Source organism: Nomascus leucogenys, chromosome 3 (genome assembly GCF_006542625.1).
Source record: "Nomascus leucogenys isolate Asia chromosome 3, Asia_NLE_v1, whole genome shotgun sequence".
Taxonomy (NCBI): Eukaryota; Metazoa; Chordata; class Mammalia; order Primates; family Hylobatidae; genus Nomascus; species Nomascus leucogenys.
In genome coordinates, this window is record NC_044383.1 from 144,273,821 (window position 1) to 144,300,376 (window position 26,556).

The 26,556-nt window shown below is 42.7% G+C and overlaps 1 protein-coding gene across 3 annotated transcripts in view; it reads left to right on the plus strand.

The window, feature by feature from the left end:
* The window catches only part of TULP4 (TUB like protein 4), a 293,022-nt gene that overhangs the window by 21,363 nt on the left and 245,103 nt on the right, over positions 1 to 26,556 (plus strand). For 2 of the 3 annotated variants that reach the window (XM_030809905.1, XM_030809906.1), the window contains exon 2: positions 25,549 to 25,664. The exons of the other annotated variant lie outside the window; for it this stretch is intronic. The gene's annotated coding sequence lies outside the window, so the exon portion shown is untranslated. The remainder of the gene's footprint in view (positions 1 to 25,548; positions 25,665 to 26,556) is intronic. 3 annotated transcript variants of the gene reach the window in all.

Genomic DNA, 26,556 nt, shown 5'->3' on the forward strand with positions numbered 1-26,556 from the left:
TAAAAACAAGATTGGTGGTCTTATTGTAAATAAAATTTTGAGGATGTATTAATATGTCTGAAATTGAAGTTTTTAGCATTTCCAAAAGTTTTCCTTCAGATTTGATATAAGATCTGCTGTCACTCTTATGCATATGGATATATTAGCAAAACTGGATTACAGCCCAGTGTAATCAGGCAGGGAACCTGTCTGAACCATATAGTGGAACTGCAATGAAAAGCTACAGTATTCTTGTAATTATATTAGGACGTGATGTCGTCCCTCCCTATGTTTATTAATTAGTGGAGTTGTAATGAGACTTCCCCCCTATGCTTTTAAGGATGCTGATCAGTGGGCATCCAGGCAGGATTTTAGTTGTGTTTGAGAGCCTTCTGTGTAAAGGTGGGAGGGATTGGTGTTTCAGGTGGCAGCAGGTGAGCCTCCTGCCAGGTTGGCATAATGGGAACAGGACTCTTCTGAGCTGCCATCTGTTTGTGGCTGATAGGAAACCAGCAGTGATTTCTGAGGAGTGAGGAACTGTTCCATTTATGTTGAAATATTTAGAAATTAGTGCTGATCAGGCGATAGTAGGTTGGAGAAAATGGACTGTGGAGTGAGTTTTTGTTGTTACTCATTTCAGAAGATGCCTACTTTGTTTGACAACCCCTGCCCCCTCTCCCTCCCAAAAAACGAAAAGCCAGGACTCTTTTCGTTTCTGCCCACCCAGACTCACCACTCAGGTCAGCCTCAGCTCTGTACTGAGTTGCCTCAGGCCAGGGTACACGCTATTTATACGACTGTCACATGTACACTGCCTGTGGTGTGTTTGCAATGGAGGGAATTCAGTCTGTCTCAAACTCTTATGATGTGTCTTTTTAAAAAACTGTGGTAAAATATACATAACAAAATATATTATTGTAATCATTTTTCAATGTACAGTTCAGGGCCATTAAACAACATTTATATTGTTGTGCAGCCACCATGGTGTGTCATGTTTCAACCAGGTGCTTTGATGGACTTTAAAAATAGTGATTGCTTCTTCTGTATGATGAATCATCAGCATGTTTTCTCTAACGTGATGTCCCTTTGGTTTTGCAGCTTGCATTTACTTCTTTCCTGTAGGAGTTGATTAGGTGAATGGAGGTGCTGTGTCCACATTTCTTCTGGGTTTGATTTGCTGCCCTTGCAGCTGGAGAAGCTGTACCCTCCATGTATGTTGTCTCTGATGGTATCCTGAAAACTTTACTTTGTCTCCCCCATATTATACTCTCAAAGCAGCGGTACGAAATAGAGAAAAACTCGTTTCCCCTTTAACCTAGCATTAGTTGGTAGGTTGGCTGGAGGAGTTAGTCTGTGGCCCAAGGGCGTACCAGAAAGTTGCTGTGGAGCACGGCAGTGGCCTGGTGTGGAGCGGCAAGTTAGGGTTATGTGGTCTAAGCCCTGCCACGGGAGCAGGTTCCAAGGGGTGGCTGATCTCTTTCTGGCTCTAGGACTCTGCTGGGTTCAGTCAACCACCTGTAGGTTTCTATCTTGCCTCTTTCAAAACAATCAGCGAAAGGACTGTAGAACCCTCTATTAGTCAGGGGATTCTTGGTTACTGGTGAAAGAGACCTAACTCAACTAACACAAAAAAAGGGAATTCGTTGGAAGGATTCTGGGCCGTCTACGGAATCCAGGTCAGGAGCCAGGGATTGGGCTAGGATGCTGCATGGATGGGGCCAGGAGGACACTCTTTCTTTCTCTCTCTTCTCTTCTGCCTCTTTCCCAGCTGTCCACTCCCTCAGTGTTTCTGAGTTATTCCTTTTCTGTCATGGACCAGCAGTCTCTGCTCTTTGGTCCAGGTGGCACAACATGGCTGCCAGCCCCATGTTTTTCATATTATGACCCAGGTGTCCAGAGAGAGACTATTTTCTTTGTGTTCCAGAATTTCCAGGGAAGAGCTGATGAGTTGGTGTAGAAAATAGTGACTTCCATGGTAACTGTGGGAGGATGGAAGCCATTAAGGAAGTCTTTGAGGTTCAGCAGAAGGTCCATCCTTGCTGCAGTTTATAAAAATGTTAGAGACACCACTCCAACAGTTAACAAATAGGAAAGGACCTGGGCTGTGAAAGCTCCAAAGCCTTGCATTAAAATTTAAACCAAAACAAAACAATCAAATAAAAAACTAAATTAAAACAACATGCCACCATCACCAGTGCTAACAAAAAATCCTTCAAGATTGAAAATCTGAACTTGCTGAACAAATTCGGAAGCTGCTTTTTGTAAAATCAAAGTTCTTTTTTAGTAAAATAAATTATAGCTTATTTTCATGTCAGTATTATTTGAGCTCAGAGAAATTGTGGCCAAAGTTTAACCAAGCAGGGTAGCTTGACATGGGATATATATACCTGAAAAAACAGGATAAATATAAATATTCTAAATTTGCCAGGTATAGTGGCTCATGCGTGTAATCCCAGCACTTTGGGAGGCTGAGGCGGGTGGATCACTTGAGGTCAGGAGTTCGAGAACAGCCTGACCAATATGGTGAAACCCCACCTCTACTAAAAATACAAAAATTAGCCAAGTGTGGTGGCACGTGCCTGTAATCCCAGCTACTCGGGAGGCTGAGACAGGATAATCGTTTGAACCTGGGAGGCAGAGGTTGCAGTGAGCCGAGGTTGCGCCATTGCACTTCAGCCAGAGCTTGCTGTTAGAAGGCCCTTTTCTAAAATCTACTAATTTCATATTACAATTTGAATTTTCACTTAAATCAGTGTGTGCCAGTGGATCTGTCCTCCCTTGCTGTCATTGTATCTCATCAGGGTCACAGATTCATGGGTAGATCACATACTCCACTGACTTTTGAGGTTATGAAAAATAGCTGTTCCTCTTATGGTTGTTTGGTTATGCACATAGATGTCCTCTGTGATTTTGAGAACTCTATGGAATTCAGTTGGGATTGAATATTCTGTGTGAATTGTGAACCTGTATGCAGTAATCCAAGGTGAATTGAAAGCATCATTTAATTATTGCAGTTTTGAACCACTATTAACTAAATATCAGAACAGTGGCTAAGAGGTCATAATGCTTTGACACCAGTGCTCTAACACTGGCTTGGTGTCACTTCAACTCGGTTCTGACACCAACCACCTGAACTGAATGTCAGACATGAGTTCTGCAAGGCTGCTCTCATGGCAGATACCAGTTGCAAGTCTTCACGCTACCTGCACTTCTGACCAACTGGCTGTAAATTTGGGGATTCCACCACCTTGTCAGTTTTGATAATTTGCTAAAACAGCTCACTAAACTCACAGAAGACGGTTTTATGATAAAGGATACGACGCAGGAACAGCCAAATGGAAGAGACACATAGGGCAAGACCTGGGAGGGTCCTTGGATGCTGAGCTCCCATGCCATGGAGTCGGGGCATCACCCTCCTGGCACATCCATGTATTCATCAGCCAGGAAGCTCTTTGAGCTCGGGTGTTTATCGTATCATGGTCTTATGACATCGTTGGTCATGTGATTGAGCTCAGTCTCCAGCCCCTCTTCTTCCTAGAGGTCAGGGGTGGGAATGAAAGTTCTAGCCCTCTAATCATATGCTTGGTCTTTCTGGAATGGCCAGCCCATCCCTTGAAATACTCTTAAGGGCCCACCCTCTGTCACCTTATTAGTGCAGACTCAGATGTGGTCAGAAGTGGCTCTTCACAGATAACAAAAGACACTCCCATCACCCAGAACATTCTAAGAGTTTTAGGAGCTCTGTGCCAAGAACAAGGGCAAAACCTAGATATATTCTTTCTGCCACATCCATGATTTAGATAAAACTTGGGTTCTTACAGGAAGTTTCTGAGGATATTAAGATGTTCATGACCATCCTGGCTAACACGGTGAAACCCCGTCTCTACTGAAAATACAAAAAATTAGCCGGGCGAGGTGGCAGGCGCCTGTAGTCCCAGCTACTTGGGAGGCTGGGGCAGGAGAATGGCATGAACCCAGGGGGTGGAGCCTGCAGTGAGCCGAGATCGTGCCACTGCACTCCAGCCTGGGTGACAGCGAGACTCCGTCTCAAAAAAAAAAAAAATGTTCATTAGTGTTTAAGACTTCTCCATAAGGATGACAGCTGATGCTGAAGGAGATCTCCTAGGCAGAGTGAGGGGAGTAGAGGGATTTGGATAGAGTTCTGAGAAATGCCAGCATTTGAGCAGTGAGTAGAGGATGAGAGGCTGGGGAATGCCTGGGGAGGTGGAAGGGACACAAGGAGAACTGGCTGCCATCAAAGCCTGGGGAAAAGTGTATTTCTTTTCTTTTCTTTTTTTTTTTTGAGACAGAGTTTCTCTGTGGTTGCCCAGGCTGGAGTGCAATGGCACAATCTCGGCTCACTGCAACCTCTGCCTCCCGGGTTCAAGTGATTCTCCTGCCTCAGCCTCCCGACTAGCTGGGATTACAGGTGCGCACCACCACGCCCGGCTAATTTTTTGTATTTTTAGTAGAGATGGGGTTTTGCCATGGCCAGGCTGGTCTTGAACTTCTGACCTCAGGTGATCTGCCCGCCTTGGCATCCCAGAGTGCTGGGAGTACAGGCGTGAGCCACCGCGCCTGGCTGAAAAGTGTATTTCTAGACCAGTGCTCTCCAGGAGAATTTTCTGGCATGATAAAAACCATCTATATTGTTGTGCAGTAAGGTAGCTACCAGGCACATGGAGGCTGTTGAGCAGTTGAAATGCAGCTAAGGCAACTGAGAAACATAATTTATATTTTTATTTAATTGTACTTAATTTAACCATATGTGGCTAGTGGCTACCATTTTGTACAGTGCAGTTTGATTTGAGGACATGGTCAGTGGGTTAAGAAGCATAAGGGCTACAAGCATACTTTTTCCTTTCAGCCATCACGCTCTAGGGCTGAAGTTTTAGAGTAGCTTAAGACTGTAGGATATTCCCCACAGATAACTTAGGTAATTGGGAGCAGTCTCAGAACCTCTTGGGACCTGGTAAATGTCTTGGGCTTCAAGGGTAAGATCCAATTATTCAGATACTTAATGAACATAAATGTCAAAATGAGACAGTGATTTGATTGATGGAGAGTCTTAAAAAATACAGGCGAGGGATATGAATTTCTTTAACATGCAGGGTTCAGCTGCATGTAACAGAAAACTCAAGCGGCTCATACAAGATGAATGTTGACTGTTCATGTAGCGGTCTGGAGGCAGGTGGGCGTGGGCTGGTTGCATGGCTCCTGCTGATCAGGGTTCCAGGATTCCTCCGCCTTTCTCTTTCACCATCTTTAGCCGCAGAGTTCCTCACAGTGCGTGATGGCTGCTGGAGCTCAATAATCACACCATGACCAGGCAGGAGGAGAAGAGAAGGTGGGAAGGGCAAAGGACTCATCTTCCAGATGAGCTAGTCCCCCTTAAAGATCTTTCCTGGAAGCTCCCTCTTCACCTAACAACTTGACTTTCTGTTATGCTTCATCAGCAACAACTACATGTGAGGCGGGGAGATGAGTCCTTGATCTGGGCATTTTGCTGCCCCAAGTAAAACCGGGATTCTGTTGGTGAGGAAGAAAGGGAGACTGGACATTGGGTAGAGGTCCGGCAGTCTCTGCCTTGGTGTGGAAAGGGTGCACCTCCATGCATATGGGAGAAGCACCAGTGCCTTCATTCCCTGACATCGTGTCCATGAAAGCACCTGCTGTCGCAAACACCACACCATCATTCCCACTCAGCCTCCGCAGGTTTCTCTGCAAGCTCCTTTGTAGGTTGGCACAGCTTTGACAACATCCCTTTTGGTTCTCAGAGCTCTTCTGGAGACTTTAGTTGTGGGCTGCCTGCTCCTTAGGTTCAAGTAACTGGTAACACGCCTACAGTGCTCTGAGTGCTCCCTGGGAGAGCGTGTGAATCAGAGGTCAGTTTCAGAGGCACATTCTCAGGGGTCGTATTCTTCACCCAGGCCAACGACCACTGAAGTCTTCCTGCACATTGTTCCTTGCAGGGACAGCTAGCTGCTGGGCACACATGGGGCACAAACTGGATAAGGCTCCTGCCCATTCAGGAGCTTAGGTCAGTAATTTTCCTAGTTCTTCTACAAAGAATTGAACTGTTTCCCTTCCCTGCATTCTGTTATCCTTTTCAGTGAGGATTCCGGAAGAGTCTGAGAGAAGGCTGGAAGAAGGCTGGAGGGTGGTGTCATGGGATGCATGTGCAGATTCAGAAGTGGCGGGTGCGGAAGAAGAGCGTCCAGGACAAGCAGCTGTCTCTGTGCCACATCATTTGGCACCCTGTGATGTCACCTTGCTTTTCAGGAGTGCAGCCAGTTGTGGACATTTTGGAATTGTTTTGCTTTTGGAATGGGTGTTGGGGTGAAGCGTTCTTCTGCTGGGTTTTCAGTTGTAGCTCTAACTAGCCACATCACTTCAGCCAAGTCATTTCTCTCTGGGCCTTAGATGTTTCCTCTGTGAGGAGGGAGTTGCCACATCCACCTAGGATATTGTTAGAGCCCGTGTGGCAAAATGATGATCTTTCAAAATCTTTACTCGTCATCATCACTCAGAATAATACCATACATGTGGAGGTTGAGGGCAAGGAAGTAAAACAGATGTGTCTGTATCTTTGTGTCCCTGTGTCTATGTATGATTGATGTGCCAGACTGAACATCCTACCAGTTTAAATTACCTGTGGTACTTCAGAAACCTGCTGCCAGTTTGTTAGATATATTTTTAGGTTGACATAAGATCTTTTGTTTAGCCTTTCAGCAGTTTAGCATTTTTGGATTTAATATCAGGACTTGAACTGTTTAACAGCAACCCCTGAAAGGCTATGACGGGTTGTTAGTAACTTGACTAAAGCACTAATTACAACTGGGCCTAAGCTGGGGGACTGTCTCCTAAGAACTAGACACTCATGGAGTGAATGGCTAAGTGAGCCTAGCCAACCACTTAAGGTTTCAACCTCAAGGTGGTTTTATTATCCTCTGCTTAATTTATAAATAGTAACTCCTGAGCTGCTAAAGACTTTATTCCTTTGTGAAAAATACTCTAGAGAAGAAAGGCAATTATTAGTGCTATTGATGGAGGTAAATATTCTGAGGGTTATTAGCCAGAAAATAGAAATTTTGGCTAAATTAAAGAATAGGTATTAAATTTGGTAGTGGCTTGCGTCTATAATGGAATGAAGCTATCAAAAAGAAAAAAACTAATTAGCTGGGCGTGATGGCATGTGCCTGTTTTCCCAGCTACCCGGGAGAGTAAGGTGGGAAGATCGCCTGAGCCTGAGAGGTTGAGGTTGCAGTGAGCCATGTTTACACCACTGCACTTCAGCCCGGGTGACAGAGGGAGACCCTGTCTCAACAACAACAACAACAACAACAGGCTGGGTGCGGTGGCTCACACCTGTAATCACAGCACTTTGGGAGGCCAAGGCGGGCAGATCACCTGAGGTCAGGAGTTAGAGACCAGCCTGGCCAACATGGTGAAATCTCGTCTCTACTAAAAATACAAAAATTACCCAGGCATGGTGGCAGGTGCCTGTAATCCCAGCTACTGGGGAGGCTGAGCCAGGAGAATTGTTTGAATCCAGGAGGAAGAGGTTGCGTGAACCGAGATTGCACCGCTGCACTCCAGCCTGGGGGGATAGAGTGAGACTCTGTCTCAAAAACAAAAACAAAAAACCAGAATAAAGAAAAAACTTAACAAAACTTTAGTCATGAAGTAAAAGACAAAACTTTAGTGAAATTTATGCAGCCTGTGGGGTTGGGCAGGCGCAGAGGAACTGCGGCCTTAACAGAATCACATTCAGGAAAAGCGTAGGAGCCCATTCAGAGGTTTTTACGGGCTCTGAGGTGGTGAGGGCAGTGGTGTGTGTCATTGCTTAAATTAACTTCAATTTGAAGAAAGATTGCTCTGATATTTCTGGGAACTAGTGCCATTTGAGAATTTAGAAATTTATATGTATGTTGGTTTGTCATCTTCACACCACCATCTACTTTATTTGCACATCAGTCATAAAGGCGTTTTACCTGTTTGGCTTATTTGTGTGTTTAAAATTAAAACTCAAACCATTTTCCTTCTCCAGAAAATGTGGCTTGTGTGGTATGACGTCTTACTGGAGTTGGGGGAAGGCTTGGTGGGCACCTGAATAAACATCGATCTGGGGAAGATGCACCTGGAGGGCTGCCTGGACAAGTCCCTGACGCTACTAGATTGCCTACTTTCAAAGGACTAGGAAACATTTTTTCAGCTTTAAAGGATTTAAAAGCCAGTGATATTTCAGAATAGTGCTGAAAGAGCCCTGCTGTTGAATGAACATTGGGATCACCGCATGTGGGTTGTGGCAAACCCTTTATCCCATGAGGCCCTCTCTTCTCCATGCCTCTTAGTTCTGCAGACCATCAGTGCCGCCCCTGAAATGTCCTGTCTTAAATAGAATGCCTTGAACCACACCTCAGCATCAAAAATGTGGAGCCAGGGGAGCTCCAAGGACTGGGGATTGTCAGTGCCTTCAAAATGACAAGTTAGAAGTACTAAGGTAAAAGCAGAAAAGCATCTGTGAGGCACTAACTTCAGGTAGTGCCTCTGACAACACAGAGCAGTCAAGTTACTACTGTGCATTTAACAGGGCACACCTTTTAGCTCTGAAAGAACCTTAACTTTTTCAGTGCTTCCTTACCAGCACTATCACCATTGGTCTTTACAGCGTTCTTGAGAAAGGGCAGAGCAGATAGTCTCTTCACTTGCAGATGGGAAAGCTGACTTCGGGGAGCTGAGCCCCATGCCAGGTCTCTCAGCCAGGAAATAGCAGGTTAGCCAGAACCTGTCTTCTGATTCCTGGTCTGATTCTTTTTCCATTTCACTTTCCCCACCCCTCCTTTTTAAAAGAAATTTTATTTTATGACAACTTTACTTACTTGCTTATTTAGAGCTTAACCTTCTCCCACAAAACATTTGAGGTGGCTTAAATGTAGTGACTAAAGAGGAAGTTGGCCGGGCACGGTGACTCACCCCTGTAATCGCAGCACGTTGGGAGGCCGAGGCGGGCAGATCATGAGGTCAGGAGATCGAGACCAGCCTGGCCAACATGGTGAAACCCCGTCCCTACTAAAAAAAAAAAAAAAAATTAGCCGGGCGTGGTGGCACACCTGTAGTCCCAGCTACTTGGGAGGCTGAGGCAGGAGAATCGCTTGAACCTGGGAGGCGGAGGTTGCAGTGAGCCAAAATCGTGCCACTGCACTCCAGCCTGGTGACAGAGCAAGGCTCCATCTCAGAAGAAAAGAAAAAAAAAAACAAAAAGAGGAAGTTATGTTGATAGAAAATTTTGGCTCAAGTAAGGCAAATACTTTTTTTTTTCTTAAGCATTGAGAATGAGGATAAGAAGAAAGCTGTTTCTTTGATTAAACTTAAATCTTACCTGTGTGCCCAGACCTCCCCACCAGTTCTTAGATCATTGGACAGCACCCCCAACATTAAGCATGTATAAAACTTTTGTATTTCACTCCAAATTCAGGCTGGTATGAATGGAGAAAGGAGTAACACATGAGGGAGCTTCGTGGTTATAGCCACATTGCCTTTACCTTTTTGGTATTATACTTACGATATCATATTTTGCTATTTTTGTGCGTTTAAACATGAAAAGTAGTAAAATATTATAGTACATTTGTAAAAGGGGGAAAATCACCCCTAGCTTCCACCATTGTTATAACTCTTAAGCCTAGCATTCTCTTGAATTCTTTCCTCATAGGCACTTTTTTTCAAAAAGTTCTAAGCAACATTATAAACACTGTTGGAAGCTTTTAAAATTTAACATAGCATAAGCATTTTTTTCATGTTTTAAAGTGGTTTTCATAATTATACTTCTTTTTGAAACATTTTTTATTGTGATAAAATTTACTTTTGTTATGGAGACAGGGTCTCACTCTTATCCAGGCCGGAGGGCGGTGATGCAGTCCTGACTCACTGCAGCCTTGACGTCCCAGGTTCAAGCGAATCTCCTGCCTCAGCCTTCCGAGTAGCTGGGACTACAGGCACGTGCCACCACGCCCAGCTAATTTTTGTATTTTTTGTAGAGACATGGTTTCACCTTGTTCCCAGGCTGGTTTCGAACTCCTGGGCTCTAGCAATCTGCCCATCTTGGCCTCCCAAAATGCTGGGATTACAGGTGTGAGCCACTGTGCCCAGCTAAAATGTGCCATTTTAACCATTTTAAAGTATACAGTTGGCTCTACATATCCACAGGTTCTGCATGTAAGGACTGAAAACATTCAAAGAAAAAAAAAATACAACAAAAATATAGTAGCACAATAGCATTTACATTTTATTAGGTAATATAAGTAATCTAGAGATGATGTATATGAGGGATGCATATGGATTATATGCAAATAATATGCCATTTTATATGAGAGACTTGAGCATTTAAGGATTTTTTTATCTACATGGGTCCTGGAACCAACCCCTATCGATATTGAGGGACAACTGTGTAATTCAGTGGCATTAAGTACGTTCCTGTTGGTGTGCAGCCATCATCACTATCCATCTCCAGAACTTTTGTTCATCTTCCCCAACTGAAACTCTGTGCCCATTAAACACTTCCCTTTTACCCCTTCCCCGGCCTCTGATAACCACTGTTCTATTTCTGTGTCTATAAATTTGACTACTCCAGATACCTCATATTAGTGGAATCATAAAATACCTGTCTTTTTGTATCTGGCTTATTTCACTTAGCATGACGTTCTGAAGGTTCATCCATGTTGTAGCATGTGTCAGAATGTCCTTCCCTTTCAAGGCTGAATGATATTTCATTGTATGTCGATACACATTTTGTTAACCCATTCATCTGTTTTTTTTTTTTCTATAATCCAGGACAGTGCTGAAACCCATTCATCTGTTGATGGACACTGGGTAATTAAACTTTTTGAAGACTATAATAGGCCATCAAGTAGATAAATCATACCAGAAGATGCAATTTTTGCCCTCAAAGAATATTGAAGTTGATATGCCAACATGTCAAACACAGAAGATGAAAGCAACTAAGTGATGTGAGAAGCCAGTGTGGGTTCATACAGAGTAACCAAAGGAGGCTGTCCTTGCCTTTCATCTAGTTGTTAGACTGAGGGAGGGTAGGACCTGGGAGGATTCCAGAAGGTCTTCAGTTTGATTTCTGACCCTCCCACTTCTGTTGCTCTGTTAGGCCTCTGTGTACAGTTAGCAGCCATCTCATAGTAAATCTTCCAAATCATTAGGAGGGTCACTGCTTTGTCAGGACAATTTATACCCTTTCTCAATTAGCAAATTGTGTAGCAATCCGAAGTTAACTGGAGTGTTGCTCCCCTTTTCTATTTTGCTCCCGTGTGGATGTGGTGCAAGAAGGCCTTCCAAGGTCAGGCTCCCATTTTCCTCTGTGGGTTGGTATAGACATGTTTGTTGGCCAGACATTGCCTAAAGCCCTGTAGTCAAGGGTGGTGTGCTTGCCTTTGCCTGACTGAATTAAGGCTCTTTGGTGCTTTTCTATCAGTCGAATCCCTTCTCCTCCATGTCCTTTAGAAATTGAGAAGGGCTTATCAGTGGTACATTGCTCTGTTTTCCACAGGTTTTTAAAATTTTTTTTGTTCTATTACATTTGTTTGATTTTTTTTTTTTTTTGAGACGTACTTTTGCTCTTGTTGCCCAGGCTGGATTGCAGTGGTGCGATCTTGGCTCACCACAACCTCTGCCTCCTGGGTTCAAGCGATTCTTCTGCCCCAGCCGCCCGAGTAGCTGGGATTACAGGCATGCACCAACACGGTTGGCTAATTTTTTTTGTATTTTTAGTGGAGATGGAGTTTCTCCATGTTGGTCAGGCTGGTCTCGAACTCCCAACCCCAGGTGATCCGGCCACTTCCACCTCCCAGAGTGCTGGAATTACAGGTGTGAGCCACTGCACCTGGCCTTGTTTGATCATTTTAATGGGACTTTGGGGAGAGGAGAGGGAATAGGTAAACAGATGGCTCATTCATCATCCTGAATTTATTTTTGTGTAGTATTTATTGTCTTAGTCTGTTTGGCTGCTATAACAAAATACCTTAGACTGGGTAATTTATAAACAATAGAAATGTGTTGCTGACAATCCTGGGAGCTGGGAAGTCCAAGAGCAAGGCACCAGTGGACTTGTCTGGTGAGGGCTTGCTTAATCACTTCCCAAAGGCCCCACCTCATAATGCTATTACTTTTGATATTAGGTTCCAACATAGGAATTTTGGGGGGACACCAACATTTGGATCATAGCAATTACATTTTCCTATTTTACTGAACTCTTAATTGTTCTGATTTCATTCGATTCTGTTGGGTTTTCCAGGTGGAAAATTATATTACTTACAAATCAGGGTGATTTTTGGCTCTATTTTTATATGACTTTTTTCTATTTTTATATGACTTTTTTTTTCCTGTTGTAATATTTTGCTTGTAATTTCTAGAATGATACTGAATAGCACTTTTGGTGAGCATCTTTGGCTTAATCTTCCCTTTAGCCTTTAGCACTGTTGGCTTTAGTCACTTTCTGCATATTGCCAAATTGCTTTTTGGAAAGGTGCACTAGAATTGGAGAGTGCTTGTCACCCATGTCCACACCCAAGCTTAGTGACCAGAGCATTGTGAAGGGTCTTCCCAATTTGTGGCTCTAGTCATTTTAAAATTAAATTTGGGTTTGCCATTTATTATTTTTTTCTAGAAATTCTCGAGTCTGAGAATAGAGTTGGCCTAGGTTCATACATTGTTTTGTTCTCACCAGATAATTACACAACTTTTTCTTCCTATTCCAAAGTAACGGTGTTGTGGCGTGGAAATTACTGTTGTTAATTTTAGCACCATAGTTTGGTGAAAAAAGTGTGTGTCTTGGAGCCAGATATCAGAACTAAGCTCTGTCACTAATAGCCTAGTGACTTTTCATAACCTTACTTAAACCCTCTGAACTTTAGTTTCAGCATTTGTAAAAAAAAAAAATGGATTTTCCTGTGTCTCACTGGGAGATTGAGAACATGGAACATGGAGTAAGATGCAAAGTGGGCCCTTCCTTAGTAGTGGAGAAATCATTAGCATTCACATACAAGGCCATTCAGCAAGAAATTGTTGCCATTTGAGATTTTGATAGACTTTAATTTTGATCAGAGATAATTTTAACCTTTTTTTTCTCCGTGATTCTTCATCCCTGATTTCCAAATGGAATCAGGGTCAATGATAATTGTCTCTGCATATTTCTTTAATAATCTATTTTATTCCAGATTTTAAACATTGCTTAATGGGTAGAATATAAATGAAATTACAAAAGCAATGTCCAACATTTATTGAGCACTTTACTATGTGGGCAGGTAATTAAGTATTTTACATATGTTTATTTAATCTTCCCAACATTCCTACTTCTTGGGAAATGAAGGTGCTTGAAAAGTTACCCAGTCAGGTGGTGGGAGAGCCAGGCCCGGTGCCCGGCAGTCTTGCTGCTGAGCTGCTGTCACTGTGCTGCCTTTGCCTTTGTGGTCTTCACAGGGTTGCTCCCTTTATTCTGTGTTCCTTAAGCCCATTTTATTGCTTCTAGATCTAGAAAAAACCAAAACTAAAACACTGAGTTTTTGAAAAGGCCAATTGTTTTAAAGTTACATAGTGTCAAATGTACAGCATTCATACCTATTAAATATACGTTAATTCTACTCTGTAGCAGTAAGACCTTTTCTTATCCAGGCAGTATAATTAGATCTTCTATTTATCTTTAATAGCCTTCTATTTATCTTAAGAACTCTGGCTTAATTTTCTCTTGGATTATTATAAAGTCTTCATTATTGGGATATTTTTGTCAGTAAATTGTCCTTACTTGGTCCAACCTGGAGCACTCTTTCTTTGTTTTGCTCTTGCGTCATCATCTGAAGACCCTACCTTGGCTTTATGCTGCCAGGGACTGCTCATTCCAGCAAGATTCTCTCAACTCTGCTCCACAGCACTTTTTTGGCTATTGATTACAGGATTTACCTTATAGTATTGAAGTTGGTTTATTTTGCCCATCTTCTCTCACCGTGTAGGGTGCTTATCGGGGCTAGGGACTGGACTTCGATGCGTTTTGCATTGTCAGCACCCGGCCTGTTCTGCCTGTGGTGGGCACTCACTAAGTGTCTCTGGTACCGGGGCCTGTGATGGACACTCAGTAAGCGTCTCTGGCTTGAGTGTTGCTTGGCTGCTTTCCTCGTTTCACACTGCACTTTAGACTATTGCAGCTAAAATTAACACACATCATCTGTTGATGTGATGCTTGCCTCCTTTTAAGCTTTTCTCAAGCTTTCAAAATTTCCTGAAATTTGTCCTTCACAGATGAAATTGCTCCTGAATTAGAGGTAATTTACTCCAGGCTTCCTTGTGCTTAAATGTGGCAACTTTCAAGGCTGCCTTCATTTTTGCCTCAGAGTTTATGAAGCAGCTTAGTGTAAATAGATGCTGTAGGGTCGGGCACAGTGGCCCATGCCTGTAATCCCAGCACTTTGGGAGGCTGAGGCAGGTTGATCACCTGAGGTCAGGAGTTCAAGACCAGCCTGGCCAACATGGTGAAACCCTGTCACTATTAAAAATACAAAAATTACCCAGACACGGTGGTGGGTGCCTATAATCCCAGCTGCGTGGGAGGCTGAGGCAGGAGAATAGCTTGAACCCAGGAGGCGGAGGTTGCAGTTAGCCGAGATCGCGCCACTACAGCCTGGGTGACAAAGTGAGACTCTGTCTCAAAAAAAAAAAAAAAAAAAAAAGATGCTGTACTTAGTTTATTTAATATAAGCAGTTTTATGTTAGTCACTGCTCTGTTGCGTTTTGTTTCATTTTCAATTGTTGCTTCTCATGTGGTAATGAAGAAAGCATTTAAAGGCCAAGTTAGGTGGGTGCCTATTTTGGTCCAGCTTCCTCAAGTTGTGTCATGACTTGTTGATGAGGAGGAAGGGCAAGGAGACATCTAACTCTCACAGGCTTTGTCTCTTATAGCTCAGATAGAGTTTCTTTAATCCATTTTAGAATTTTTTTTTTGTTTTTGAGATAGGTTCTTGCTCTGCCACCCAGGCTGGAGTGCAATGTGCCATCATAACTCGCTGCAGCCTCAAACTCCTGGGCTCAGGTGATCCTCCCACCTCAGCCTCTGAGTAGCTGGGGCTACAGGCGGGCCACCACATTTGGCAAATTTTTAAATTTTTTATAGAGACGGGGTCTCACTCTGTTCCCCAGGCTAGTCTCAAATTCCTGGGTTCAAGCCATCCTTCTGCCTTGGACTCCCAAAGTGCTGGGATTACAGGCATGAGCCACCATGCCTGGCCCCAGAGGCTGAGGCAGGAGAATGGCATGAACCTGGGAGGTGGAGCTTGCAGTGAGCTGAGATTGCGCCACTGCACTCCAGGCTGGGCGACAGAGCGAGACTCCGTCTCAAAAAAAAAAAATTTTGAAAGAGTAGGTTTGATTCAGGTGTAACTGTCCTCGTAAAGAAAAATAAAATGTTCTGAGAAGTTTTATTTTAAAGTTGGAAAGCACTGAGAATAAATCTGTTTTGGGGGAAACATTGAAATGCTACGTTGGAAAATCTGTAGAATTTGCTTCACGTGAGACAAAGGATGGGTTAAGTCATTGAAAGGACTCACTGGTACACATGTGCAGTGGAGGGTTTAAAAGTATTTGCAGAAAAATATTTAGAACGTTTAATTTCTAAATTAGAAATGTATGAGTGAATTTAGGAGGAAGGGGCTGGTTAAGTACCCAGGGATTGGTTCCACAGTTGCTGAGCATACACTGTCACCAAGTCAGATGTTGCTGCTGTCCTCGGGGAGGTGACGGGGAGAAAGCCTTATCCACTAGGTTTTAATTCAAGGTGCCAAGGACCATGTGATGTGGCAGCAGGTGCATTTCAAGCATATAGAAGTGGAATTTTTCAGTTGGGAATTACCAATGGTCACCAATGTTTTTATCATCAGATTCTTTTTATATTTTTTTTCTTCCTCTCTTCCTGCCCCCATGGCTATGATCTTATTACTAGCCAAGAATTGTTGTACAGTACAAGATAATGGTATTAATAGCTCATATTTGTTTATTATGCTTAATGTGAGCTGAATGAGGGAGAGGCTGGAGCTGGAGAAGAGGATCTGGCGGTGAGTGCTGTGGTACCCCAGCATGCCAGGCCAGCCAAGGCAGAGGAAGAAGCAGAGGAGACAGCAAGAATCACAAGGGAGGAGGAAACTATCAGGAAGTTCCTGTAGAGAGCTTACAGTTAACTCACTGAAATCCCTCCACAGCTGCCTGAGATAGGTTTTGTCATACCTCCATTTTACAGTTGGGGAAACTGAGACCTTGAGTAGTTAAGTAGCATAGCTCTAATGCAGGAAGTAGTCATTGACAGACCCAGGATTTGAAGTGAGGCTGTCAGCCTCCTGAGTTCCCCTTCTTAATCACTACTGCTTTCCAAGTTTCTAGAGTGTTTCAGTCAAAAACAAATGTGACAGTTTGGTTTGTGTAACTTTACTATAGTAGATGTGTAGTTCTCAATACATACTTTATCTTAGCCAGAAGGCTAAGGAAGCGATCAATATGTGTTTTAAATATTGAAAAACAGCTTATGGACTTTGATTATTGGGTTTGTAGACGCATAGAGATCTTATGACCTGGCCTTGGGAATCTGGTCCGATCTTGTCGTTTTGCCTTTGGCGAAAGTGAAGGCCCTTGTTGAGGGACCTACCTGACACTTCACTGGAGCTTGAGCCTGGGTCTCTTGAGTCCAAGGTTAGAGTTTTTCCCATTGTACTATGATGTCCTTGGAATGTGTGTTCTTTACACAGTGTTGCAAAGTGAAAGTTAGGGAAAGTCAAAATGGGTAAGATGCTAAAAGTGCCCTTATCAAGACCACAGATAAGCTTCAGGAGCCAAATCCAATGTCTTCATTGAACTGGACCTCTCTGCAGGCCCTCTCCTTGCTAGGGTATTGAGACTCCCCTCTCTGTTGGTTTCCTCCTCCCTGTTCACTCTTCCTTCTCACCCTCCTCTGCTGGCTCCCTACCTCTATTTACCTGACATGGGGTTCCACAGGGCTCACCACTAGAGCCTTTCCTCCATCCTCATCCTCCCTCACTGGGCTTAGTATGTTCTGTAGTTCTGTAGTGAAAACTTACCTTTATGTCAATGACACTGACTTATCTCCAGTCTATACTTTGACTCTGAGGTTCAGATGCAAGTGTCCAGCTATTTACTTGACCCTGCCATGTGGATGTCTCCTAGACATTGCAGACTCAACATGCCACATATGCTCATGGCAATTCCATGCCCTGTCCCATTCTTCTTCAGCTCAATTACTGCCACCACCAATTGGGAATTATTCATAACTGTAATAGCTGACACTTACTGAGAGTTTATTATGTGCCGGGCACTGCCTCAAAAATATTACACGAATTAACACAAATAATCTGTTTGGTCCTAACAATAGTACCATGAGGTAGGTTGTGGTAATAGTAATAGCTAATATAGCTCCTAGTATGTACCAGGCACAGTTTTAAGCATGTTACAGATATTAACTCGTTGAATTCTTATCAGAGATTCATGAGGTAGATACTGTTGTTATCTCTAATTGATAGGTAAGAAAACTGAACTACAGAGAGATTAAGTTACTTGCTCCACGTCCCTCGGTTAAAACCTGCCTCCTGGCCTGGGTGCAGTGGCTCACACCTGTAATCCCAACACTTTGGGAGGCCGAGGTGGGTGGATCATGAGATCAGGAGTTCGAGACCAGTCTGGCCAACATGGTGAAACCCCATCTCTACTAAAAATACAAAAATTAGCTGGGCATGGTGGTGGGCACCTGCAGTCCCAGCTACTTGGGAGGCCGAGGCAGGAGAATTGCTTGAACCCGGGAGGTGGAGGTTGTAGCGAGCAGAGATCACGCCACAGCACTCCAGCCTGGGTGACAGAGTGAGACCCTTTTTTTTTTTTTTTTTTAGAAAAACACACACAAAACCCAAAAGCCTGCCTCCCAGCTGCTCTCTTGTCCCTCTCTGTAGTGAGCATCTTAGTGCTGGCTACCACCAGCTGTCCCTGGATCACTGCAGCAGCCTCCTGCCTGTGCTTTCTGCCTTTACTCTGTCCTCTTCCACATAGCAACAATGTTGGTCCTGAAATGAAAACCAGAACATTTCATTTAAACCTTCCAGTGGCGGCCGGGCCCAGTGGCTCACGCCTGTAGTCCCAGCACTTTGGGAGGCCAGGGCGGGCGGATCATGAGGTCAGGAGATCGAGACCATCCTGGCTAACACGGTGAAACCCCGTCTCTACTAAAAATAGAAAAAAATCAGCTGGGTGTGGTGGCAGGCACCTGTAGTCCCAGCTACTCGGGAGGCTGAGGCAGGAGAATGGCCTGAACCTGGGAGGCGGAGCTTGCAGTGAGCTGAGACTGCGCCTCTGCACTCCAGCCTGGGCAACAGAGTGAGACTCTGTCTCAAACAAACAAACAAACAAACAAACTTCCAGGGGCTTCCCACTGCACTCCGAATAAAATATAAGCCCCTTTCTGTTGCCCACAGGCCCCTCCTAAGCAAACCCCCAATGTCCTGGTCTTTTCCATATCTTCATACATGCCAGAGTCTTTCCTGCCTCTTGTTAGCCTTTTATTGATCTCTTCCATTTTGTTGTTCTCTCCGTTAGAATGTAAGCTCCTTGAGGGCTAGAGCTTGATCAATGTAGAAAGAAATAAGTAAGAAATAAGAACAGGTTTAATTTTAGGCTGTATCAGTATTCCATTTTGAAAATGTGTTCTGAGTTCCAAAAGAGCCAAATCTTACTAGACTGGAACACAGTCCAGTGCCGAGTTGTGGAGTGCTTGTATAGTTCTGCCACTGTCTGGAACCCATGTGCTACAAGTGTCCCGCACAGTTGCAGCTGTTTTTTTTGTTGTTGTTGCTTCCCTCTTAGTCCTGCCCATCTTCTTCATGTGCCACGGTGTTTGAACTTCATGAGGCTGCTGCTGTCGAAACTGTGGTGATTCTGATGGTTCTGTGGATAGTGGAAGAAAACTGGCCAGGGACATACAGGGAGAGAAGCTGAGCCTGAGAGGGTTTGGCCATATTCCTGCCTGTGAAAGACCATGGGAGATGGTAATCTTCAAGGTCCCACACTGACCCTCACCAATTCATATTCTCCTGGCACTGATTTGCAAATTGAGCAACAAGTCTAGCAATCTGGATGGCCACAGTTACTACTTTCTTTAGCTCTCAATGCCCATTCTAACCCACGGCAGCTCTTCATCACTGTCCCTAGAGATTCCTTTGAACCCACCTTGATAAACATAACTACACTAATGGCAAGTTCTTTCATTTTCTTCAGTAACCAAACCTGTCAGCATGGAGCCCAAGGAAATAGGTCTTATGAGAATTTCTGTAGTAAGCAAAAACATAGAATTTGGGGTAATATTAGTAAATAAGCAGTAACTTAGCAAATTAAGATCTTGCTTGTAGTTCTGCTGTGGGGGACAGTAACTTGTCGTCTTATTTAAGACCCTGTGACTTTCAAAGAAGTGTCATTCTGTGAAAGTATTGAGGGAGGGTAGGCCCCTGCTGTGAATATAAGAGTGTACAGTTCACATATACTTTCTAAATATTGAGCAGGAGTAATGACTGTAAGAAACTAGGGAGACTTTTTCTTTTTTTTTTTTTTTGTTAAGGCAGTCTTGCTCTGTCACTCAGGCTGGAGTACAGTGGTACGACCTCAACTCACTGCAACCTCCGCTGCAAGAGTTTAAGCGACATTCCTGTCTCAGCCCCCCAAGTAGCTGGGATTACAGGTGTGCGTCACCATGCCTGGCTAATTTTTATGTTTTTAGTAGAGACGGGGTTTTATCATGTTGGGCAGGCTGGTCTCGAACTCCTGACCTCGAATGATCTGCCCACCTTGGCCTCCCAAAGTGCTGGGATTATAGGCGTGAGCCACTGCGCCCGGCTGGGAGACTTTTTCTTCTTCCTTCTTTCTTCTTCCTTCTTTCTTTTTTTTTTTTTTTTTTTTTTTTTGAGACAAGGTTTTGCTCTGACACCCAAGCTGGAGTGCAGTGGCATGATCATAGCTCACTGCAGCCTCAAACTCCTGGGCTCAAGTCATCCTCCCGTCTCAGCCTCCCGAGTAGCTGGGACTACAGATGTGCAACCACTACCTGGCTAATTTTTTTTTTTTTATAGTAAACATGGAGTCTCACATTGGTCACAAACTCCTCCTTCTAAAGCAACAAAAACGTGTTCTTAGTTGACAATGGAATGGTAAACATGACTCTCAGAACTGTTGTACTGAGTTCATAACTTATTTAGTTGACAGTAGGTCAATATAGTTGGTGCCAGCTCGACACCCTTGTGTCATAGGGTCCCTTTGCCCAGCACTCTCTTTTTAAATTCAGAATAATTGGAAGCACTGCCTTCTCTGCAGACCTACCAAGGTGTTATGCAAGCAGTATATTTACATAAATGTATATTGTATAAATATATAGTATATTTGCTAATAATAATACCAAAATATTATGGAAATAGAGAAGGCCTAACTTACTAGAACCCACATGTTTGTTTGTTTGCCAAGACCTCTGCTGGCCTTCTTTTTTTTTTTGATCTTTTTTTCCTTTTTTCTATTTTTCTTTTTTGAGATAGGGTCTTGCTCCCGTTGCACAGGCTTAAGTGCAGTGCTGCAATCATGGCTCACTGCAGCCTCAACTTCCCAGGCTCAAGTGGTCCTCCCACCTCAGCTTCCCAAGTAGCTGGGACTACAGGCGTGTGCTACCACACCTGGCTAATTTTTTGTATTTTTATTAGAGACAGTTTTTCACCATTTTGCCCAGGCTGGTCTCAAACTCCTGGGCTCAAGTGATCTTCATGCCTCGGCCTCCCAAAGTGCTGGGATTACAGGCGTCAGCCACCATGCCCAGCCCTACAGCATCTATTTACGCTGGGTCTGTCTCTTGGTCTTGAATGTCATCTTTAATGACCTCTCAGTCAGGGAGGTCAGGAAAATGAGATTTCTTTGTAGATATTAAAGAGCATCAGAGAAATTACTTTTGGTGTTGCAGCCCAAGTACATCATGGGTTAAAATGACTTTTACAGATTAGCCTGTGTAGCAGTGATAATGCTTATGACATTACTTCTCTAGAAATATTTTTTCAGAGTTCTGAACAACCTGTTTGTAAGAAGATTTTAACAGCATAGTCCGTGGGTTAATTGGGGAGATTTATGTTAGGGCCACCAGGAGCAAGGGTTAGCTTTGGCCACAGTAGCCAGAACAACTCTTGCCCCATCCCTCCCTCCTGCTCAGTGTGGCTTGTGTAGGTAGTTGTCTTGTTTCTAGTGTCACACTAGGCTTGGTTACACTGAGTTTCTGGTGGCCTGGAGGGTAACTTTTGGCCTTTGTGTGGAAGCTGTCACTTTGCACCTTAAATATCAGATCTTAATTCGGGGACTTCTTGGGATGATGTCCTTCAGTGATGCAGATATTCTGAAACAACTCCCTGTAACAGTCCCAGGTACCAGAGATATCCCTTCTTTTCTTTTTCTGGCAGCAGTAACCTTTGGGGTCTTTCTGGGCCATCTCAAGCTTGGCTTGAGGCAACTCTGTTTCCTTCACTCAGAGAGCATCATATCAACTCCCATCACCTCATCCCTGGAATTCTCTTGACTTCTTTTGCTGCTGTGGCCTTTGAACCAGAGCCCAGGCTCAAGCTTTTGTTGGGTTCTCTCAGCATAGGTGGAGGTGAATGTGGACTCCCTTCCTCTTGTGCTAAATTCATCATCATAGGCATGGAATAACTGAGCTTCAAGGGATCTTAAGTCTGTTGCATGTCTGTCAAGTGGACTGCCCTCTGTTTGCATTAGATGAAGTATTGGGGGAAGTGTAAGGTCTGTGTTTTCACAGCTCCTTTGAGACTGCTAAAGGTGTCCGGCCTGTACTGTGTGGTACAATGAGCTGTATTGACAACACAGCGTCACAAAGAGCAAGTCTAGTACTGTATGTTTCCATACAATTATTTTGATGTAGTGCATTTTGTAGTGTTTAGAGGGGAAATGTAGAAGAAAATACTAGTTTTTTTTTTTTTTTTTGGCCATATGCTTTAGTGTAAAATGATCCAGCACTTTCCAAAAGATATTTTTATTAGTAGTACTAAACTATTATCTGTATGCTCGTGTTGATTAAATTGATTGAAAATCTTAGTTTTCAATACATATACTTAGATCTTTCCTAGAAAAAAAATGTAATGTTAACTTTGATGATACTTTTTGTTTGATGTAATTTGAGAACGTTTTGACATTGTAAGTTGAGAAGAACAGTTGCTCTGATAATAGTGAGATTATTTTCTTCTTGATCATTTTACCTATTTTATTAGTTGTTTTTTTTTAAATAGGTGCCAGTAGGTCTTCTTTATTTGACTCTGATATTTTTCCCCTTTAAGCATCTTATTGAACAAATACTTTTAGAGGACCTCCTATGTTTAGGGCACTGTTGTAGAACCAGTGAAAGGAAGGAGAGCTGGAGGTAAGTCGCAGTCTCTATTTGGGGAGCTTGCCTGGGTGAGTTTAGCTTTCTTTACGTAGACCCCATGGGGATCCAGAATACTGGCCATAGTTTTTGAAAATGTAGAACAACACTTAAATTATATATGCTTTCTACCATCTAGTTTAAACTTTTAAAAGATATTGTTAAATTCACACTTAAATTGCTTTAGTACATCTTTATGATTTTAGCTCAAGTATGATAGAATAAAGATATGTTCTTTTCCCTTCACTGCTGTGTTCTGATCTTAATGTCACAGGAAGACAGTAATATTGTGTTTGACACTAATACATTTAGAAGATAATTTCTAGCCTCAGTTTATGATAGCTATGTACATTTATGAGGAAAATCTTTAGCACATGGCTTACATGGTACAAAAATTAGTTTCAAATGACTTCATCTGTGTTTAATTAATTATGTTAAGAAAAAAAGAGAAAAGAAAATGGAGACTCTCTCTCTCCCAGGCCAGCCATTTGACGATAGCATAATTGGGAACGTGTCCTTGGCCTCTTTCCTCCTCCTCCCCCCTAGAATGGTGTAGGTCCTCTTTACTCTTAGTGAGATATACAGCAGACCTATTCATTCTCTTCCAAGAAGTTCTCAAAACAGCAGACAGCTGTGAACACTTGATACGTGTTTGGCTTGGAATTCAGCATGTGAACCTCTGCCTAGACAGTTTTTCCCTAGACCAGAGGGCTTATTTCAGAACACAGTTGTGAAGTGAGGTGATGGCTTCTTTACGGCGCGGCTAAACGTGCACCACTAACTGCGTGGATAGACAAGAGATGTACCACGGTAGACATGAGGGTTTGACTTTCTCCATAACTGGGAAGTTAACATTGACAGTTTGGTAAGAAGGAAAGTTGCGTATTTCTCATGTATTCCATTGCCATTTCCTTTTATTTATCAACGTGAATGTTGAGAGTTGGGCCTCAGTATGAATTTTAATTAGAATTGTAGTATAGCATTAACCTTACCATGGTAGCAAGACCAGTGTAATAGGAATACACTTAAAAAAAAAAACTTATACATTAAGAAATGAATAATTGAAGCCATGCCAAGTCCATGATACTATGCATTCATGCCATTTTATCTTGTTTTAATTGCCTTTTTATTTTTGGTATTTCAACTGATCATTTATTACCTTTTCCTCCCTGGTTATTTAAAATTATCTTTTCTTCATTTTTCTTTACCAGGAATCTATTTTATTAGCGTTTTGGGACAAGTGGCTACCTGAATATAGATTTTATTTTTGTTGTGAAAATTGGTTTCTTACAGAAATTCTTCAGTGAAGTTAAGAAGTGCTTCATGCCAAAGGAGAAAACTGGTCAGAAGGAGTCCCTGCATAGTTTGATTTCCACTTAAGTGAGGCCCTGCCTCAGTGCCTGTGCAGCTGTCTAACTGTTGGCTGCCGAGACAAGTCTGCAAGCCTGGCTTTCCTTATAGAGTGGTGATAGTTGGGTGATTAATTGAAGATATGATTTTGTATTTGAGGACCCAAGCAGAAGAAAGTCTCACATTCTAATGGTCTTTGAAAGGTGCACTCTTTTAACTGTTTAAATTGGGAGAGAGAAATGCTGTAATTTGTCATCTAAATTAGAAAGTTAAGGCTGTTTTATTCTGCTTAGCACAGTACCTGGGATGTTAGGCACTCAAGTGTTTGTACAGTGAATGAATAAATGGACAGATGGATGGATATATAAATTTAGTTGATCTTTATTTAAAAAAAATATTTTATTTAAAAAGAAATGAATAGCAGATACCTTACATTAAACGTGAGGAGTAATAGCTCACTTGTAGCTTTTGCACTCCCATTTCTTTGGGCAAATGACTGGGGTGAATGGATTATGACAGGGGGCCAGGGTGAACCACCTCACTTTGTGGGTGTTATGGGAGGGATATTTAAAAAGGCAGAAGGAGAAAGAACATCTCATTTGTTTCCGTGCATTTTACTGGTATCTCAGCGAGGTAATTCAGACTTAAATCCTGGGTTGAAATTCCTGCCGTAATTTTTTTTTTTTTTGAGACGGAGTTTTGCTCTTGTTGCCCAGGCTGGAGTACAGTGGCATGATCTCAGCTCACTGCAACCTCCGCCTCCTGGGTTCAAGCAATTCTTCTGCCTCAGCTTCCCGAGTAGCTGGGATTACAGGCGCCTACCACAACGCCTGGCTAATTTTTTGTATTTTTAGTAGAGACGGGGTTTCACTATGTTGGCCAGCTGGTCACCGTAGTTTGTTTTTTTCTTTTTTTTTTTTTATTTACAGAACTGGCCTAAATGTAGTGAGGCATTTCTATTCTGGTTTTTATCCTTCCATTAGCCAGAAGGGTTGATGGGGGCAGGTGGTCACATCTCACAGCGAAGCAGGGAGGTGGGTAAATGCAGTGCCGAGCCTTAGAACCAATCCTTAGCTTGTTAGCTGGCCTCATTAAGAGTCATGATTTTTAGGGAGAAGGGGAAGGACAGGTTCTCTTTTCTGTTTTGTTCATAGCATGTTTTGGACCACATTAACCTAGCCCTTAAAACATTGCTTTTACTGAGTTACCTAATGTTAAGCTTTTATTCATGTTCGCTATAGGAAATAACTGTAAACCCTGTTTTTACCTTTGTGTGCGATTATTGTCTTTGTCCCTTCCACCATCTGATGACTCTTCCGTAGTGCTTCATTGGTGACATTTCTTCAAAATTTAATACTGGGAAAAACATCTTTCCTGGCTAACTAGTCAGTTTCCTCATTTCTGATAAGATTTGTGTAAGCCATCCTGAGTCTCTTTTGCCCTGATCAAGAGTATACTTCAGGCCAAGTTTTTTATACTTTGCATTAACATTTTTGCTGTCTTCTTTTTCTTAACTCTATTTTTCCTTTTAAAAGTTATTATAAACAGTCTTATTTTGTGCTTTTAATTAGGTGCTTTACGTTCTTCTCGGAAAGAGTCCTGTTTCTAATAGATTCTTTAAAACAACAGTGCATGTTCATTTTTAAGTACTTCCTTTGAATTTATGCTTGTTGCTTCTGGAACCTTTTCTCACTAATCGTAGTTAATTTTTCTTTCTCGTTTAGTCCTGGGGCAAGCTGAGTATCTCCACGTTTAGGCGCACAAATACTATTTTGTGAAGATCTTAAATTTGTGGTATAAGAACTTGAAGGAAATAGAACTGATTTGTTACTTCTAAAAGGTAAGCTTTTGATAAGTGAATATGAATTCTCTCTAAGAACTAGATGATATAAATCATTGCTGAACCCCAAACTAATGTTCATTATGTCCAGCTGTGATTATAACCTTTGACTGAAATGTGGGTTAAGGGAACATTTGGATCATTATCTTTTTTCCTGCTACCCAGTGTCTACTCTTTGATTTGAGGTAATGCTATTTTCTGGGAAGAACGGCTATGAGATTTAAATCCTGCCGTTAATTTTCTCATGTTATATTTGTGCACCTATAGGGCATGGTAGTAGTCAAGAATCAACTGAATTTTCCCTGACACTTTTTATTCTTATTAGTGTTAATTGTAATAACACCTGTGTAAAGCAGGCATCTGGATCTTCCAGGACCACAGATGCTTTCTTGATGAACCCCATGTCATGGTAACCCTTTCTCTGTCTAGAATTATTTTAATTATTTCATATACAGAACGTTATATTACATGAAAATCTATGGGCTGGGTGCGGTGGCTCACACCTGTAATCCCAGAACTTTAGGAGGCCGAGGCGGGTGGGTCATTTGAGGTCAGGAGTTCGAGACCAGCCTGGCCAACATGGTGAAACCCCACCTCTAAAAATACAAAGATTAGTTGGGCATGGTGGTGGCGCACACTTGTAGTCCCAGCTACTCAGGAGGCTGAAGCAGGAGAATCGCTTGAATCCAGGAGGCAGAGGTTGCAGTGAGCTGACATCCCACCACTGCACTGCAGCCTGGGTGACAGAGCAAGACTCTGTCTCAAAAAAAAAAAAAAAACCCTATAAAGGCCTTCATCTGTAAGAACCTAGAAGATACAGTGCTGCCACCATGGCTCTATGGCTTCTTTTAGCCTCATTTTGCCAACTTGTAACTATTAATATCTTCCATAA